The sequence below is a fragment of the Ciconia boyciana genome, chromosome 5, assembly GCF_034638445.1.
Source record: "Ciconia boyciana chromosome 5, ASM3463844v1, whole genome shotgun sequence".
Taxonomy (NCBI): domain Eukaryota; kingdom Metazoa; phylum Chordata; class Aves; order Ciconiiformes; family Ciconiidae; genus Ciconia; species Ciconia boyciana.
The window spans coordinates 34,787,349-34,806,148 of record NC_132938.1 but is presented as its reverse complement, the minus strand read 5'-3'; positions in this window follow the sequence as shown (position 1 = coordinate 34,806,148).

The window sequence follows — 18,800 nt, the reverse complement described above, 5'->3', positions numbered from 1 at the left end:
TATTTTCACAGCTTTGAGGAATTTCTGATATAATTGAGTAATGTGTCTCCAAAGATCAAAGCTAGCTATGATAGAAGGATGGGAGTTAGCATTAGAAACACCAGGAAAGAATAAATCCAAGTAACCCAATTTTATTCATGCACACAGAGCCACATCCAGTAAAGGTTTGCACAGTATCAGTTTCTTTCCCAAGCCAACAGGAACGTAAAGACGTATGACTCTTTGCTAAGTAGGATCTTGAAAGAAATTATGTTGAGCAATCCGATCTCTTCTCTTGCAGCACCACTCTAACTTGGTTTGAGTTACTAACCAGGACCCAGTAAAAAGAAAATTCTTCCTTCAGAACCAAGCAGGGACTTACTATTGTAAGATTCTGTGGTTTCTCAGCAAAACCACTTTAACCCTCTATATAATACTAGGATGTATGATATCAACGTCTCTTTGTTAAGCAAAAGTGTAATAAGTATACAAAAATACAATAGTCACTAGCTATCTGTCCCAGCTCACATATGTTATAATATTCTATAAAGATAGGAAAAGACAATGTAAATTCACAGTAGTGCTATGCTCTGTAGTACTGCGTTCCTATAACTGGGAATGTTAAAATATTTCTGGAAAAAAATGCTTAATATTTGTTTACAGCTGTTAGCTGGGGTAATAATCTCTGCTTTTACAGAAAAGTTCATTTTTACACATTCTTTCTATTTATTCCACTGTCTCAGATTCCAGAATATTCTGAGCTTTCAGTGTCCTTTCACCATATGTCCTTTCACCTTTCACTGTTCACTATGGTGGGAAACCAGCCTGCATGATTTAGTATGGTTTACCTATAAACCTTCTGAAACCTCACTGTCGCAAAAGATTTCAACAGGCTCATGTATTACCATTGGCACAAGAGTCAGAGTGCTACAAAGATTTCACATCAGATAACCACAGTACAAAGCACACAGTGTTTTGTCCATTCTGGATGCTCAGCTGATGTGCGTTGGCCTAACTTGACTGGTGCCACTGAAACTTGCTAATTTACATACCAATGTAGGCTCTGCTGAGTGGTGCTTAGGACCTCACAGGGGTATTCCTGGTTCTTTTGACACCAACCTCCCACGTGCCTAGCAGTTTGGGTGAAGACATTTTTTAAAATAAGAAAAGTCACCAATATTCCCATCCATCTGTTGTCATCGGCCAGGACATAATTAGAGGGGGGTTGTTCTTATTTTTTCAATGCGAAATGAAATGCTCCTAAAGTGGAGAGAAACTGACTGTCATGATTAGTGACTTGAGCCAAGTTAGAAGAGCACATCATTTACTCACCATGCCTGAACAAACCTGATGAGTAAACTTGATACTGCCTCGACAATACTAAGTACAAGTATTTTCTTTAGATGCGTATGCTGTAGCAAAAGCAATGTTAATGAAACATTATGCATAATAACAGTTACAATAATGGGACTCCAAGTTGTGGACTATCATTTATCCCAAAGGTAAGAAAATATTTTTCTTCTATTTTTTTCCTTTTAAGAAGAAAACAGAGAGAAAGTTTAATTTGCATAAAATTTTCTCATTATATGGTGTATACACTCATTCAACAGCCCATGTACCACCCTCACATTTGGTTGCCAAATAAAATACATGCAGAATCATAGCTAGTAAACATTTTATTGCAAAAATGCTTGGTTCAAACCTCTAAGTCCTTGCATCATTTAAAAAATATTTCATACTTTTTTTTCTGCCAAAAGGAACAATATTTAATACTAACTTTTAACGTCCACAGATGTTCTGGCTTAGATTTGAATTTGACTGTTCTGTAGTTATTCAAGAAGCGAATGGGATCATATCTACTTTTCTTATGATCTTAGATGCATGTTAATCTTGCTCTGAAGTAGGCAGTGCATTATGAAAACCTGACTGTAGGAGCTAAATTGTTATTATTACTAGTAAGACACACTGTAGATCTGCTGCCTTCTAGGAATGCTGTGAAAGCCCTCTGCATTTTACAGAAGAACACAAATGTCTTTGGTTGATGGGATTACCTTTCCTGTAGGATCACTATGGCATTTTAGCTTCATTTAAATGCTGTCTTCCACTCTGCTTTCTTGGACCTAACTGTATGTTTTTGGGCACCACCTGTTCTGTCAATTTTTTTGTAATGTCTGTTCTTAGGGAATCATAGAATCATAGAATCATAGAATGCTTTGGATTGGAAGGGACCTTTACAGGTCATCTAGTTCAACCCTCCCTACAATGAGCAGGGACATCTTCAACTAGATCAGGTTGCTCAGAGCCCCATCCAACCTGACCTTGAACGTTTCCAGGGATGGGGCCTCCACTACCTCTCTGGGCAACTTGTTCCAGTGCTTCACCACCCTCATTGTAAAATATTTCTTTCTTAAATCCAGTCTAAATCTGCCCTCCCTTAGTTTAAAACCATTGCTCCTTGTCCTGTCACAACAGGCCTTGCTAAAAAGTCTGTTCCTGTCTTTCCTATAGGCCCCCTTTAAGTACTGGGAGGCTGCTATAAGATCTCCCCGCAGCTGCCTCTTCTCCAGGCTGAACAACCCCAACTCGCTCAGCCTGTCCTCATGGGAGAGTTGCTCCAGCCCTCGGACCATTTTCGTGACCCTCCTCTGGACCCGCTCCAACAGCTCCGTGTCCTTCTTGTGCTGAGAGCTCCAGAGCTGGATGCAGTACTCCAGGTGGGGTCTCTCCAGAGCAGAGTAGAGGAGCAGAATCACCTCCTTTGACCTGTTGGCCGTGCTTCTTTTGATGCAGCCCAGGATAGGGTTGGCCTTCTGGGCTGCAAGTGCTCATTGTCGGCTCATGTTCAGCTTTTCATCCATAGTACCCCCAAGTCCTTTTCCGCAGGGCTGCTCTCAATCACATCATCCCCTAGCCTGTATTGAAACTGAGGATTGCCCAGACCCAGGTGTAGGACCCTGCACTTGGCCTTGTTGAACCTCATGAGGTTCAACAAGGTGAACCTCTCCAGCTTGTCCAGGTCCCTCTGGATGACATCCCGTCCTTCTGGCGTGTCAGCTGCACCACTCAGCTTGATGTCATCTGCAAAGTTGCTGAGGGTGCACTCGATCTCGCTGTCAATGTCATTGATGAAAATACTGAATAGCACTGGTTCCAGTACGGATCCCTGAGGGACAGCACTTGTCACTGATCTCCATCTGGACATTGAGCCGTTGACCGCTACCCTCTGGATGCGACCATCCAACCAATTCCTTATCCACTGAACAGTCCACCCATCAAATCCATATCTCTCCAATTTAGAGAGAAGGATGTTGTGGGGGACCATGTCGAAGGCTTTACAGAAGTCCAGATAGATGATGATGAATATATGCAAATTCTTGCATATATTTATACACATTTGTATTGATAATGGGCCTAATCCTCAACAACTTTTCAAGAAACTTCCTCATGTATGACCAGACATGGTCTAATAAGAGAATAACTACAGAGATTGCATCTGTCTCTTGCATGGGAGCATAGGAGAGAATGAAGCAAAAGTACTCCCTATGTTATCTCCCTTCAGGTGCAGATTATGAAAGAAACCCATGTCCTAGCTCTCCAGTTGACCAAGGAAGCTAGCTATGCAGGGAGATGCATTATTCACATACAAAAGGGTAATAAAACATAGGAATATTTCATTCACGGTCAAGCAAATTCATAGGTGTCTCAGCTTCAACCTGAAGAGCTATCTTGTTGAAGTGCTTTCAGGTATGTAGTCTAGAAAATATTCGCCTTAACCAATTCTTGCCATCTCATGTGTCTTTCAAAGTCTTTCAAATCTCATTAAGGTCTTTGCTTATTCATGAATGCTTATTTATGAATCCAAATCTACTGTTTGCTATCAGTGTAACTATGCAACAAATACAGACCTAAACTTTTAAAAATTTGCTTAACTCAAATGTTTTACATATTTTTTTACCACCGGTAGGGAACTAACAGCTGTATGTAGCAAAGTTTTAAGAGAGAAAATTATAACAGGAATTAATAGGATTTGCTTACTCTTTTGCAGGTCATACAACTGCATGTGGGAGTTGGAGTTAGAGGGGGAGGACCATGTTAGAAGTCTCCAGGTGCATTCGCAGTAGCTTTCTAGTTTGGATCAGTAGTTTTGACGCAACTGTCCCCATCATCTTCAACTTGCCATACTTGTGGCATCACAGAATCCTCTCAGACTGGATTTCTCTGTGATGAAGACAAAGCAGAAGATGAACCCGAGGAAGATGCCTAACGCACTGCCACTGCTGAAGATGCTCAGTCTACTGGTCCAGACAAAAGCTAGTCCAGAGTGACACAGTCTGTGTGGACACCAGCACTAACTGTTCCCTCTGTAGTTGTGCTACTTTCTAATGTAGCCTTTATGATTAAATGGAGCCTAGATGGTAAAAATATTGCCATGACCTAAATGTATAACCATTTTCCTTTCTCAAAGCCATTTTTCCAATGTATCAAAGCCTTTGCTAACATCCCAAGGAGGACAGAGGAAATAATCTAAAAGTTCAAATACAGTTCAAAACACTGCAGTCTGACATGTATCTGTCTGTCACTCAGTTGTAATATCGGAAATCTGTCATATATTCTGGACATGGTTTCTGAAGATCTCTACAAATCTGCTAACAATTTCTGCAGGCATCTCAATTTTTCATAGCAGGACCTGCTGCCTGTCAATGGGAGACAGTCTTGTGCATTCCTGACCTCCTTTGTACCTTGAATCATAAAGCAAAAGTCAAGAGGAAGGAGACAACTTGATACAAAATGACCCTAGCCTTCACCCAGTTCCAGAGCACTCTGAAGTGGACCATTATATACAAAGCAAGCTGTGTTTGAGATCAGTTACACAAACTGAGTTGCAAAAAATGCAGTTTCACTCTCTGTTAACATGAATTGGGGAGTGAGCTGGAGGCCACTCCAGTGTATAGGCATATAGGGCCCACCCTACATGAGGGGGATATCCTATACTGAAGATATTAATTTTGCAGCTTAATGCTCCCTGTAATGTGACATAAACCATCTGTACCTCGGCCAAGAACTTGGCTTGGCAATATTAAGCCTGCAGGATAAATGAGACAAGCAACGTTACAATGCAACCCACTTCCTCACCCCCACACTTATCAGTGTTCACATTAGCTTCTTTACTTCATTGTGAAAAAATCAAGTTTGTAAATCTCTATCCTGATAGCATCTAACTTCCAGGTCTATTATTCCTACCATGACAATCAAGGGCATTGTTGAAGTTTCAAATGTTTTCTTGGCTCAGTTTAGCAGCAAGAAAACCTGAGGATAATTAATAAGGCCAGTACTGATTGGAATCTGCCAATCAGAGACAACAGCTAGGTGTTTTGTAGGTAAAGAAAATTCTCTCTTCTGATATTTGCATGATGCTAGATAATTCAGGATCACTTTTCATTAGCTGAAATTGAGGATGTCATTTGAGATTTTAGAAGGCTCAGTCTCATTACGTCGGATTCTACAGAAAAGCTGTTTTGCATCGCTGAATCTCCATTAAAGGTCAACTGACAACACTGAAGTGTTGGTGAAAGAGAAATCATTAAATGTAACATTATTGACCAGTGTGTAATTGTTCCATTAATATTCATGAAGTTACCAATGATGGCTTTTCTCCAATAAAAATATTTTACTAGGTGAATGCGTATTTGATATTATATCATACTTTAGGGAAATTTACAACCAGGGTTTTGTTTTGTTTTTTTAATCAGACAAGCATGATACTTCAGATTATCTAGTATTTCCACCTTTTAACATAACTTGCAAATAATTTACAAGAATCAAAGTATGAGGTTTTCAATTTAATACTTGGTTTAGGAGTCTCTTCTTGCTATCAGCCATGGCAGTGGCTGACTAAGAAAACCAAGATTTGTAACCTTCTGACATATTACAGCCACCATCATCAGCATTCAGTTTCCCAGTCCTTCCATTTCAGGTGCCAGAAATGGACTATGATTTCATCAGTTATCGGACCTCTGGACGATGATTTAATCAATTATCAGATTTTTCTTCTTTCTCTGATTTTTAAGCAAACATCTGGGTAAGCTTACTGACCCTTTCTTGCTACTCCTCTTGGTCCTTGAGAAAAATCTTAACTGTTCTGAAAGATAAAACATGATAACATTATCTTTATCTCTTTAACTGCTTAAATATGCATCTGGGCAATGTGCCATGTTTTGTTGGTCCAGTAGTATAAGTTGAGGACCTGATGGGAAAATATACTGTCTATAAAGGCATCAAAGGCATGTGTCCCATCAAAGTCTGATTTTCTTGCAGAAGGTGTGAGACTGGCACCTTGGTGGCGCTCTCCCAGATAAGAAATTGAGACATGGGCAAGATGTGCAACTTAGAAGTGCTCAAGAGATCTCCAAAATTAGATGCAGTGCTCTAGGGATCCTCACTCTTCTTCAAAGCATCTTATGCAACTTTTCTTTTTGTTTTCAAATACTACAATACTTCTCCTGAAACTTCTTAAGGAACTTCTAATTCAGAAGGGAGAAATGAAATAGATTTGATTCAATTCATTGATATTCCCACAGTTACCATGCTTTTGATGAAGAAGAATTGTTAGAACTGTATGCTAGCCTTACCCATATCAGCTGAACCAATAACTGGACACTCTTCGGGAATAGCTAATCAACCTCTTTTTATTCATAGGCCTGTTACTGCTCACTCTGAGGGCATGCCAGTGATAGCAATGACTTTTAGTATGTGAGCCAGCATGCTTTTAAAGAGTATTAGTGTGCCATCTGAATCTTATGTCTATTTTTTCCTAATTACTGGAAATCTGGTATGTCATGGAGTATTAGCCAATTCAGTCATTTTGCTCATTCAGCACTAAACTGATGAAAGGTCTGACATGGTCAAGCAAGGAAGGGGAGCAGAGGAGTTCCAAAGGAGGCAGCTACTATTAACAGGGAAAGACCTATGTCTCTCCTCATCCAGACACATTTCAAAACCCAGTGTCCGAGGAAGGAAAAAGTTCTGAATGCCTTTTAAAATAATCGAGAGCTCCAGAGATTTATATCAAATGTAAATCTGGTACTCTTGATACACATCACTGCCCATCAAAGAAATTTATGGGTAAATAACAGCGGGGTTTTTGAGGGTTATGGGTAAAGAGAAAGAACATAGAAAAACTTGTGGAGGTGTCAGGAAGCTACTTATTATGTCAGACCAGCACCATAGACACAATGTTCTGTAATCCAAGAGGGGAACTTGTAATGTCTTTTTCAAAGGGTCTTCTAATATTAATGTTATTATCATTATTGTTTATTTTTTCATAATTTTCCTAAAAGATACTCAGGAGATGCTACTACCTTTCCTATTACTGAAGTGTTTCAGCAGGGTTTTCCTTCTTCCTGCCCTTAAAAGTAAATCTCCTTAAGCATCTTACCATCTCCTCGTAACAAACAGTGCTGCCTACATAGGTTTAGGGAAGTTGACATTGTCTAGCTTCTCTGATGAGAAGGTTAAAAGTGGAAAACCATACCTCTTTTTAATGAAAGATACAATCCTTCTCTTTCCCCACCTCAGGGTATCTTTGCTTTGATATCATACAATTATATAAAATTAGCCAAGAAGTGGAATCCATCCCTCTCTCTCATAGATGGAAAAAGAGAATGAAGCATTTATTTTCAAGAATCTTTCTGCCTTCTGTAGTCAGGTAGAATTTGCATGTAACATTGGATATCACGTTGAAAGGACATAAAGCAGAAACAGTAAAAAATCTAGCTTCCAAATAATGGCTTTTCATGTGTTTTTTCTATTTTTAATCATTCAGAACCATTGCATCCTGCAACTTTCAGAAGTAAAAATATTTTTACTCCTATTCTCCCAGTTAGATGGGGTAAGAGACATCTCAAACCCAGCCAAAAAAGTAAAGAAAACACTACTAGAATATAGAGTAACAAGCTTTGTGTTACATGAATAGTTTTTGTATCAATATTCATTTACTGCCAAATTGCAAATTCAGGCTGATTCCCAATGCCAGTCTAAAATATACAAGCAGCATCAATCAGTCAAGCTTTACTGCATCTGCTTTTGTTGTGGCAGAATTCTATATCTTATTAAAATATGCAATAGGAATACACAGTGGAAGTATACAACACAAACACAAACTAAAATACCTAGTAAAATACAGCAAAAGATACATCGATTTATAGTATAAGTTAATGTTAACACAGCAAATGCTCTATGACAGCACTGCTGAGAATATTCTAGCATCATATTGCTATACCCTCTATAGTCCCATATCAGACTGTTCCCTCTCAGGAATTTATGTCTATTTAACCTTTCAAGTTCTCCTAACTGTGCTAATGCCAAAAAGGAGTCTTTTCTCCCCACTCAGCAAATAACCAAGTAAAATATTTATTTCCTGGTTATCTATTTTAATATGGGAACTGGGTTCAATTCTCCTTTCCTATAGAAAAGAAAATGCTCATAGTTCTACTCCCCCTGCTTTTACAGAGATGCTTCCTTTAACTGGCAGTCTGTGCTTTTATGTCACAGATGAATTATAACAAAGATGAGGGGGTGGATGAAGAGGATCTTTTTTCCTTTAAGCAGCCATGACTATATCTTTATTTATTTTACTTCAGTTTCCGCCTTTGATCCTCCATCCTCAGTTCTAAAGCCGAAGTACACTCCTACCGCAACTTCTTTTCCTTTGAATATGAGCATAGCAGGTCTGATCCTCAAGCTTTCTTGTGCTAAGCACCCTAAAATTCCTTCTGATATTCCTGTACTGGATCTTCCTTAGCAGACCTTTGTAGCAAAGGTTAGCAGAAAGACTCCTACTCTATTCTGGTTTTCCCTCAACTTTCTTTTAGGGTATACTACCTAACAAAGGAAGGCAAGACCAAGACATTTTTAATCATCTTATATAGAAGTTAACCATTTTATATCAAAGAATAAACTAAGTACATATTGCTCTGGGCACTGGAAAGATTTAATCTGGAGCCACAGGTCTGGTCCTTCTGTTTTCTCACAAAGTATAATTCAACTCAACTAAATTGAGAGCAGAGCTAAGCTTGGGTAAGATATTCCAAAGAAGCCACATCTTTGTTTAACCATAGTGCATAGCGATGTATACCATGTCTGCAAACAAAGCATTTAAGTTCTTACACACACCTTTCCAAACTGATATAATTCTAGCAGCTCCTATAGATTTACTGATACTTTACACAAGCTCCAAACCCACTTCAAAGATTCTTAACTGTCAGGATCCCCTTCTTTTTGCTTAAAACTAAAGTAAACATCATAGTTAGAATGGCTTCTTCCTGCATCAAATCACACTTCTGCCTACGTGAGTTGCATTCTGACTGCCTGCCCTGTCTAGGTGTGCAAGCACATATATGCACATAGATACCCTTCTGTGATTTGTGTATTTTCTTTCACCTGCTATAGTGATTGCAGCATTAGTTGTTCCAACAGTTGATCCATATTACAGTTCCTAGTGATGTTAGTAAACTGGTGATGTTGGACCAGTCACTATATATTATCAGCAATCTCAACAGGAAGAAGTATCATAAGACAGTATTTCTTAAATTCTTTGCCAGAAGCTAGAAAAATCAGTATGTAGCTGAAGAAATGAACAGCCTGCTGTATGTATTGCCTGTGAAATGTAATACAACATTGATTTTTTTACATTCTAGAAGACTTTAAAGCTATTTTCAAAGTATTATTCGTCCTTTTTATTTTTCATCCTTTTCTTCTCTATCTTGTAATAACCAGAAGGCATAATAGACACTGGAGTTTAGAAAAAGACTGGAAACATCCTAACGTTTTCCTATTGGATTTTACATCAATGTATTCTTAGAGCAAGGGGTGTAAACTGCAGCCCCCATAATCAACTTCAGTAATATGGAGTATTTGGGACTAAGAATCTGAATTTGGCTCGCCGAGGAAATTAGACTAAGATTTGAATTAGGAGTCAAATCCACCTTCAGGATTTATCCTTTTAACTCTTACAGCCTTTCTTTCAGTGATGCTTGACTATTTATTCAGGTGTAGCCAGTCATGCACACCTGCTGCCTCCACTTCATCCAAACAAGCCAATTCAGGCGCAGAAGCTGCACAGCTGCAAGCCTGAGCTGCTTCGTCCTGCCTCCCCACAGCGGCACAATGATAGCCAAGACACCAAGACTACGCCAGTTTCAAGGAGAATTTTTTCTCATCTGAGTCAGAGACTTGAACAGGCTACACCTTGCTGTATAGACATGTTCTATTGTTGAAGTAATTTTATTTTTCTCAAGGACAACACTAGAAAAATATATCTTGTAAGCAGCTGTTTTAAGTAAACAGCCTTGGACTAGCTTCTGTTAGAAGTTATCAGCTATAGCAGCTTACTTAAGAGGCCTTAGAGTCTACAGGATGACTTTGAAGTAGGCTTAGGCTGCAGCTGTAGAAGATGAAAAATTGGAATTCAGGTGATAGATTGAGTTCTTGGCTGCATTACAGATTTTTCAACTGAATTCGGGAAATAACTTAGTCATTCAAGCTGGGATTCAGCCCTGTTACGCATCTCAGGTCGTGCTGGCATCTAAGTCTTGTTTGCCTCTTCTTTTCTCCTTCCCCAAATGTTCATATACACCTGTCAGTCATTTGGCATGTTGACATCTACATTTAGAAGTCTAAAGTTTCTTACACCTCTCAGGTGACTCTTCACACATGCTTAGCACACAAAACTCTGACAACCTTGACATCTCAGATTTGTGTCCAAGCCCTACCATGGTGTTCCTCCTACTTCCAAGACATTTACATTCCTCTGCTGCTGTCCTTAAAGTCCTTGTTTTTGGTCATACCTGAATTATAATTACTCTATCCTACCAGATTAGATCTGACATTCCTGAAGCAGAAAGGAGGCTTGAACACCAGATAAAAGCATTGATTCCTTAAGGGCTTGTCTTGCCTGGTAGATTAGTAAACAGCAAGAGACATGACATAACAAGTGCAGGATTTTTCTGGATGAGATTAGCATGGAGTGGCTGTTAGGATAGGGGTGGCTGGCAGAAGCTGCAGGTGACACCCTAGATTATGACTAAGAGCAGGGCTACGGATAGTTTTGGGAGTTAGAAAGGAAGCAATAGGGATTTCTGAGTTCAGGGGGGCAAGACTGGAACAGGGAGTATGACAGTGCTGTGGATTTCTGATTCTATCCACAAGTGTAGTAAGAGATGAGAGATAGGCCCCTGAGGCAAGCCAATACACTAGTGACATATGCCACCTAACAAGTCCTGGGAAGAAATGCAAAGACCTTCTGCCAAATCCAGCTTCCTACACTTCACATATGAACACTCTAACATCTTTTCTGTGATGCACTCCTTGCTGAATATGTAAAAAGCCTCACATGCCTCAAGTTTTAGGTGAAAAAGGCTCTAAGTATTCTTTTGGTCTCAGTCCAGGCTCAGTCTGTGACTCAGTCTGGGTTATTTAGATTATATCTGGCCTCTCCTCCTGGCCACTCCCTCCCACTAGATGGCTATTCCATTCTCTTTCTCCTAAGAGATAAGATGAACGCAACTCTAGTAAGACATACCAAGACTGCGCAAAGTTCAAGGAAACAAAGGATTTATTACAAAGGAAATATACAACATGTAGAGAAGGGAGGAGTGCACAGTCAAGATCAAAGAATATCAGGATGCTGGTTGACTGTCTTGTTGTCGTGTAAAAGTGTGGTGGAAGTGTGATGGAAGCAAGATGCAGGTGAGCATCATCTCTAAGTGTGGAGTCAGTGTGTCCTTCTTCTTAGACATTTCTTGACATCCAGCACTGTGACCAAAGAGAGAAGTAGCCCATTTTGTAGCATGACTCCAGAATCCTCAGTCAGGTGGGTTTTTTCCACCAACTTTTTCACACCAGGAGCTATACATTAAAAGTTCAGAGGATGTACAGTTATGGCATGGGTTGGTTATGCCACAGTTACAGCTGTTATGACCACAGTTATAGTCACCACGTTCTGGATCAGAGTAAGGGTTCTCTGTCTTTAGGAAGAGCTTGTCTTCTGTCTCAGGCTCAATATAGGCTGTATGGCAAAGCAACTGCAAAGAGTGTGGGCAGAGGGCCCTCTTCTACTCCATTCTGGAGGAACAACTTCTGTTCCTTCTACTCTGTTCTTGAGGAACAATTTTCTTGTCTACCTACTGGGACTGGATTCTGACACAGAGAAGGCGTTTTGTTGGACTTTATTTTTCAGGCTCCTTGCTCTAACAAGGAACTGTGGTACCAAACCATCTGGGTTGGTACTTGAAGTACTTGATTTCTTGCACATGTAATGGGGCTGGCCACCTTCTCCTGTATTTCCTCCACTCACCTCTCCTGATGCACCACTTAGCTGATGTCTCTGAGCCAGCTTCTGCTGACCCTGAACATCAGATTGAATCCAGACTCGGGTACTGATCGGCTGCAGAGTGCAAGGATCAGGAATGCCTGACAGGAGTGGGAAGGCTGTAGTCATGTCACTAAGATTGTTTTTGTATTTAAATTTGAACTTGTTTTCAGTTTTAACCTCTTCCTAGTGGCTTGGACATGTTTCTGACTCTCACCATTGACAATCAGAGAGTGCAGAACCTACTGTCAAGGCTGAAAATACATGACCTACCCATTTCCTCCACCGTCAGTTCTGAAACAACAAAAATGATCAGGCTGCATAGTTACTGTGACATGTTATGAACAGATGGCCTACATCCACACTGTGACATCCAGTGGGCCAGAAGGCAATGTCTCATTGCTGGTACTGCCTTTTCTTTCTGTACTGAGTTCTCCAGTTGATCACTGGGCCTTGCAATATGCCTTTAGAAGTGGGGGTGGTGAGGTGACTCTGGGGTCTTTTTACAAAGAGAGTTTTGACAGCTATGATGAAGGAGTGCATCTGTATGCAGAAGCAGGTAAAAGGTAGAGGGGGAGGGGAGAGTAATGATTTGTAGATGTTCTGTGAATACCCTGCAGGCAGAACGATGCTTAAATGACAGGTGAACCTAAAAGGATTGATAGATTTCCACAACAGTTGGTCTCTTTATCTTTGTTGTGCTGAAATTTCTCAGCTGTAAAATGGGGATAATTATATTTTCTTCCTTTCACCTCTTTTCTGTTTTCTTTATAAACAGAATTGTCCTCCTTCTTTGCTTACCCCTTCCTAACATTTCCATAGCAACACACAACCCATATAAGTACCTGTAACTATTTCTTTCAAAAAGCACCTAGGGAAGAAAACCACTGTTTCTATGAAAACATTAAGATTTAGATTTATTTTTATATAAATTTATATAGATATATAAATATATAGATATGTAGATAGATATATAGATATATCTCCTTACTTCCAGGGCTGAATTTCTCCAGGTTCAAACAACTACCCTTTAAAAATAACTTGGCTTGAAAAACAAAATCCAACTGAATTGAGCTCTCCTCTTACTATAAAGATCAGGCCTGTGCCTCTGCTTAGCATCTCCATTCTCAGCAAACTGCTAATACGTGATTTTAAGACTACTGAATGTTTTGTGGTGCAAGCGTATTAAATTATGTTAGGTATATGTTATGTTAGGTATATGTAAATGGCATAGCGCAAGTCCCATAAGCAGCATTACAAAGCAGAGGTAATGTCATTTAAATCAGCAGAGTTCTGTTGGTACAGTGCAAGTATGTGAAACCTGAATCAGCCCACTCTGTTGTTCACTAATTACAGTGATGACTGATGAAATACTTTGGTTTGAAACTACATTTTTATTGGTATGTGGCATAGTAATCACCAACCCGAATCTCAATGCCATTTTTACCAAAACTGTAGAAAACTTTCCCTTATTTAAGTCCCTGCTCCCATACTCTCTCCCTCATTTCAAAATTTCAGTGCAATGGTAAAATAACTTTGCATTATTGTGTAATTATTACAGATGGATGCACCACATCTACAAGGTAACATAGGCCACAATATTCCATGCACTGTCATGGCAGATATCTGGGACCTTGTTATTTCTTCATGAGGGCCATTGGTTACAGTAGCTTGTCAGGAAGATGATATGAGACTATTGTAGTGCTACAAGTTCCTATATATACCCCAGATGTCCATAGGAAATACCCCAGTTAAAAAGTTTGCCACTGCCTATGCATGTAATTGAAAGCTTTTCTGCCACTTAAGAGTGACCTGAGAGCATTTTTAGTTGTTTTAATTATCTTTTTCTTTGTATGTCAGTTCAAACAAACTTGCATTATGTGAAACTTGAGATCAAAGACTCTAGTTGCGGATATGATAAATAAAGGTGGGTTTTATTGTCCCAGAAAGGCCACCTAATAAAGCAAGGCCCAAGTAAGTTTGATGGACCTTAATTTGCTGGGTTGGGCCTTATGACCCGACACAATGAACTTATTGCTTGGTACATAATTGCAGCTAAAAGTTGACAGACGTTAGAGGGGTTTTATATCTACTTTTACTTACTTTGACAGCTTAGAATTGTGATGTGAGGAGGCTGCCAAAATTTTGTAGTGCAATTAAGTGACAAGCAAACTTTAAAGGGATTTAGAGTTAGGCTGTAAGTTGAAAACCAGGCTCATGTCTGGATTTAGATTTGATTTCAATGGAATGCTTTCCTGTTTTCCTGCCCTTAAGCTTTGGCTCCTCCAGCTACAGATGCTGAAAATAAGTTACAAAATTGAGGTTCTGCAGCAAAGCACACTCACAAGAAAATGCTTTTCACAAGGTTCTGGAATTATCTTTGTTATCTTTCTTTATTCTACATGGACTTTCCATATTTGTCACCTTCTGCTGTCTATTCTCTCTCCTCCATTTTATTAATAGTCCTATATCTCCTTTCTGATAACTTCAGTGATTTTTAGTTCCCATTTTTTGTTTCTTGTATATACAATTCTTCCTTTCAATGTTTTGTTTATTTTTCTTTTGTTCTCTTTTTTTTCCTTTTGACTCTTTCTGTAACATTTCAGTCATGTGCTAGTTAAAAACTTTTTGTTTCCCCACTGCTTTCTGTTTTCTCAACTGACATGTATTGTTTTTCCTAGTCCTTTAAGTTAGCCCACCCTGAGCTCTGCATATCATTCCAGGGCTGTTTCCAGTACCCATGCTAAGTTAATTTAAGATGGTTTAGCTATCTCTACACAACAGTGCAATCTGTTATATAGATGCTATCTGTCTTTAACCTACCTAGCTCAGGTATCAATTACAGTGCATTGGCCCAAGCAACAGATGAGTGGTCATGTCTCAAGAGTTTTTGGCAGGGCCCTAAAGCCCATATTTTCATTGTAATTGATACATGAGCTAGCTATATCAATTTGAATACAGTCCATAAGTTAGTTCAGCTACAGGCATATTCATGACTGCAGTATCACAGGTTTTCATTCCAAATATGCCTCAATGTGCTCTTTCTTACCATGTTTGCCTTTTTCCTTTGGCCCATTTAGCCTCATGTTTCAGTAGCAATGTGTGGGATCAAAGAAAGTACCCGGAATTAAGCATTTTCCTAGAAAACCTTTAGTGCAAGTAATAGCTTTTTCATTGAGGAGTACCTCCCCAGCACCTGTCCTTATGGTCTCCAGTCTTCCAACTTTTCACTTCTTTCAACTGTATGTAACAATCATATGAGTACATATTATTAAAGAATTTAACACTTTTAACGAATTGACAACCAAAAGCTTTTCACTCTAGTGAGCTTAAAATCTCCATGAAGCTTTGCATGAAAATACAGGGCATTAAAATCAGGCTATTGAGCAGCAGATGTATAATTGTTACACTGAAGATAATGGCAAAACTCTGCTTAATGCCAGTGGAGCCCAAACTCTACCTAAGGAAATCTGAGGTGTCATTCTAGGGCTAGTCAGACTTCTCATATGATGAAGACAAAAGGAAAAAAAAGGATTTTAAGGAAGCATTAGAACCCAGTAAGTTGAAAATTCAACACCTGTTCCCCTCAACTGCAAAATATTAAGTGTACTTGTGCCTACTTACAGAAATGTCCCTGAAGCAGATGCCAACTGTTTTCTTATGATAGGGGTAACTGAGACTTTTACTGGTAGATCAACTCCACCTTTTAGTCTTAGATACTCTCCTTCAACAAGGCATAGCCTAAAAAGATTTGGCTTTGAGTCAAGCAAGCTAATTCCTCATTTAAATGCAATGAGTAATAGACATATAAGTAAACAGGAAAAACAGAACTTATTTATTAGAAAAGAAAGTTTAGCCTCCACTGGTAAAAGTAAAGTATTTTGCAGCTGGTGTTCTCAAAATTGGAAAAAGCAGCCCCTCCACTAAGGAGAGGGACTGTATAATTTACATTATACCACAAGACTGTGTGAATGATGAAAAATACATCAAGCATTCTGAATGCCACTAATAAGCAAAGCCATGTAAAGCTCACATGGGATACAGCAGAGGGACTGGCGCAGTGCCTATTGAACTTTGGGTTAGAGCACTGTGGATCTGCTTCAAAGAAACTTTCATGCTCAGCACGTAACATGAATCTGTCCCTTTAGCTTTTTAACCTGCTTTGAGAGCTAAGCTTTGTCAGAGTTACAACTATAATTGGGTCAGGGAACTCCAGTCCAACCTGCCTGTCCCCAGTTGCAATTACAGGATTGTTTCAAACTTGTCTAGAGAATGAGAGTTAACTGTATTCCCATAATGTGTCCCAGATATGGGGACACGGCTCAGTCCTGCATGCTGTGTGGCTCTTAAGCTGTGCTGTAACTGCATCCTGGAGATGGGAACCTGGAATCCTTTACAGCTGCAGTGCAGGACTGACCGAAATCGACCTAAAATAGCTGTATTCAAAGGGAAGGATATTTCTTTTCCTTCCCATGAGAGTTCCAAGAAGCTCAAACTTTTTACCTACTTAGTGTTTACATTAGCCTGCTTTGAACTGCTCTTTCATACCTTAAATGTCACTACAAAAATTGCTTGCTTTCTACTTCCCCCTACATAGTAAACTAATCAGAGACTGGAGGAACTTCATCTTTATTTATTAGGCTCTTCCGATTTAAAGAGATTGTGAGTTCCATCACACATCTGGTGGCTGAAAGCCTACCAAGGAGACCAGGAGCACTAACAGCCTGATGCTGTTCCCTCCAGCACATCTGTCAGATAGCAGCTGGGGACTGAAGTGACCAATGTAAGGCCACTGGCAGCCTCTGCCAAAAAAGCTCCTGCCAAACTCAGGATGCAGAGCCTTGCCATGTGTTTATAGGCTATTTGCTAGTGTTCCCTGAGGCTGTAATTAAGACTTTGCACTGGGAATGTGAGGGCAATCATTGTGTTATGCACAAACATCACACCTCCGTGAAGGAAGAAGACCGTTTGATTTGCGTTTTTTAGGGTCATGGCTGTGAGAGACTGAAAGATCTTCCTCACAGAACATCAGGGGACAGAAACGTGTCTCTTTATATCCTTTAAGGATGCATTAAATGGAGCTCACACCCTTATTGACCATCAGCATAAAGACTCAGTCGTCAATGGTAAACTTCTCTATGTCCTTTTTCCTTGTTTTACAGTAAGTTGGAGATACACTTCCTGCAATGAAAAATAAAGCTTCTCTAACAAAGGAGATAGTTTTGTTTGCTTGATGGTTTGTTATAAATCCTAATAAACTGCCAGTTACAGAAGAAGACAAAAACCAAGCCAAACAACATTTCTCACAAATTAGTATGTCTTATGTCACACACGATTAAAGATTCAGGTGTATTTTAAGAAAATAGTAGTCAGCTTCCTTGAGGGCAGCCTCTGGCTTCAGTTTCATGAGAAGGATAGGATACAGCAGTGTCCTCTACCAGGGTCAACTCATTTTGAAATGTTGCAGTTTAAAAAGGCAGCCATCTGTCCTGAGGCCAGATATCTGTTCTACGCAAAGTACATTTCCTCCTTTCCCCAGAGGAGGGGTAGAAATACAATGCCGAGCATGTGATTTCTACCTTCAAGATTTGAGAGACCTGTCCTTCTCACAGTAACCATCAAGACAGCGTGACTTGAAGCCAAACTGTTCCAAAGAGAATTTAACAGCTCTTGTACAATGCAGTGAAAGCTTTTCTGGATGACTTTGACATTATTTTCTGGGGAGCAGCAAAATTTCAGATTTCAACTTCCTTTTCCTGATGTTGAGCAAATACTGCTTCCTCTCACGAGGTATTTACTCACTATAAGTAATGGTCTGTCAATGTAAGAAAAGAGGAAAGGTACATACAGCACTTCCCACAGACTTTTTGCTGTATGAGAGGTTCAGCTTGATCACTTGTATAGTATACTAATTTTACTGGTAAACTGATTCTATCACAAAGCATGAGTTTTCATAGTTGTTTTCATAGTTGAAAGTGAGAAACTCAGTACTGGTAATCATGACAAAACAGACCTATGAAAAAGTTAATTAAGAAAGCTGTCTTTGTAAAAGGAAATTTGCCAAGAACATCAGTCCTTAGGGTGACCTTAATTAGGACTGTATTGATCCCCAGGGGGGAAATTACTTTAGGTGACAGACTGTATTGAAAATCATGCTGTTCTCAATTCCTTATGTGCTCAGTCTTCTCCTCTTCTAGTGGGAGAGGCTGCAAGATCTTGAAATGCACAGAAAAGGGCAAGAAAATTAATCTTGTTCTCAGGGCATCACAAGATCCTGGAATATTTGCACAGAAGCTAAACTTGTCACACTCTGGACTAAATCATTTCTCTCGTTGGTATGTTGTTGTTCTCTGGTCCTACTCCTGGAGCACCCTGGAGAGCAAAGCAAGATTCTAACAGTTGTCATGACAAGTTATATTAAATTTTCTGTGGCACGCCCCACATATCCCCCCAC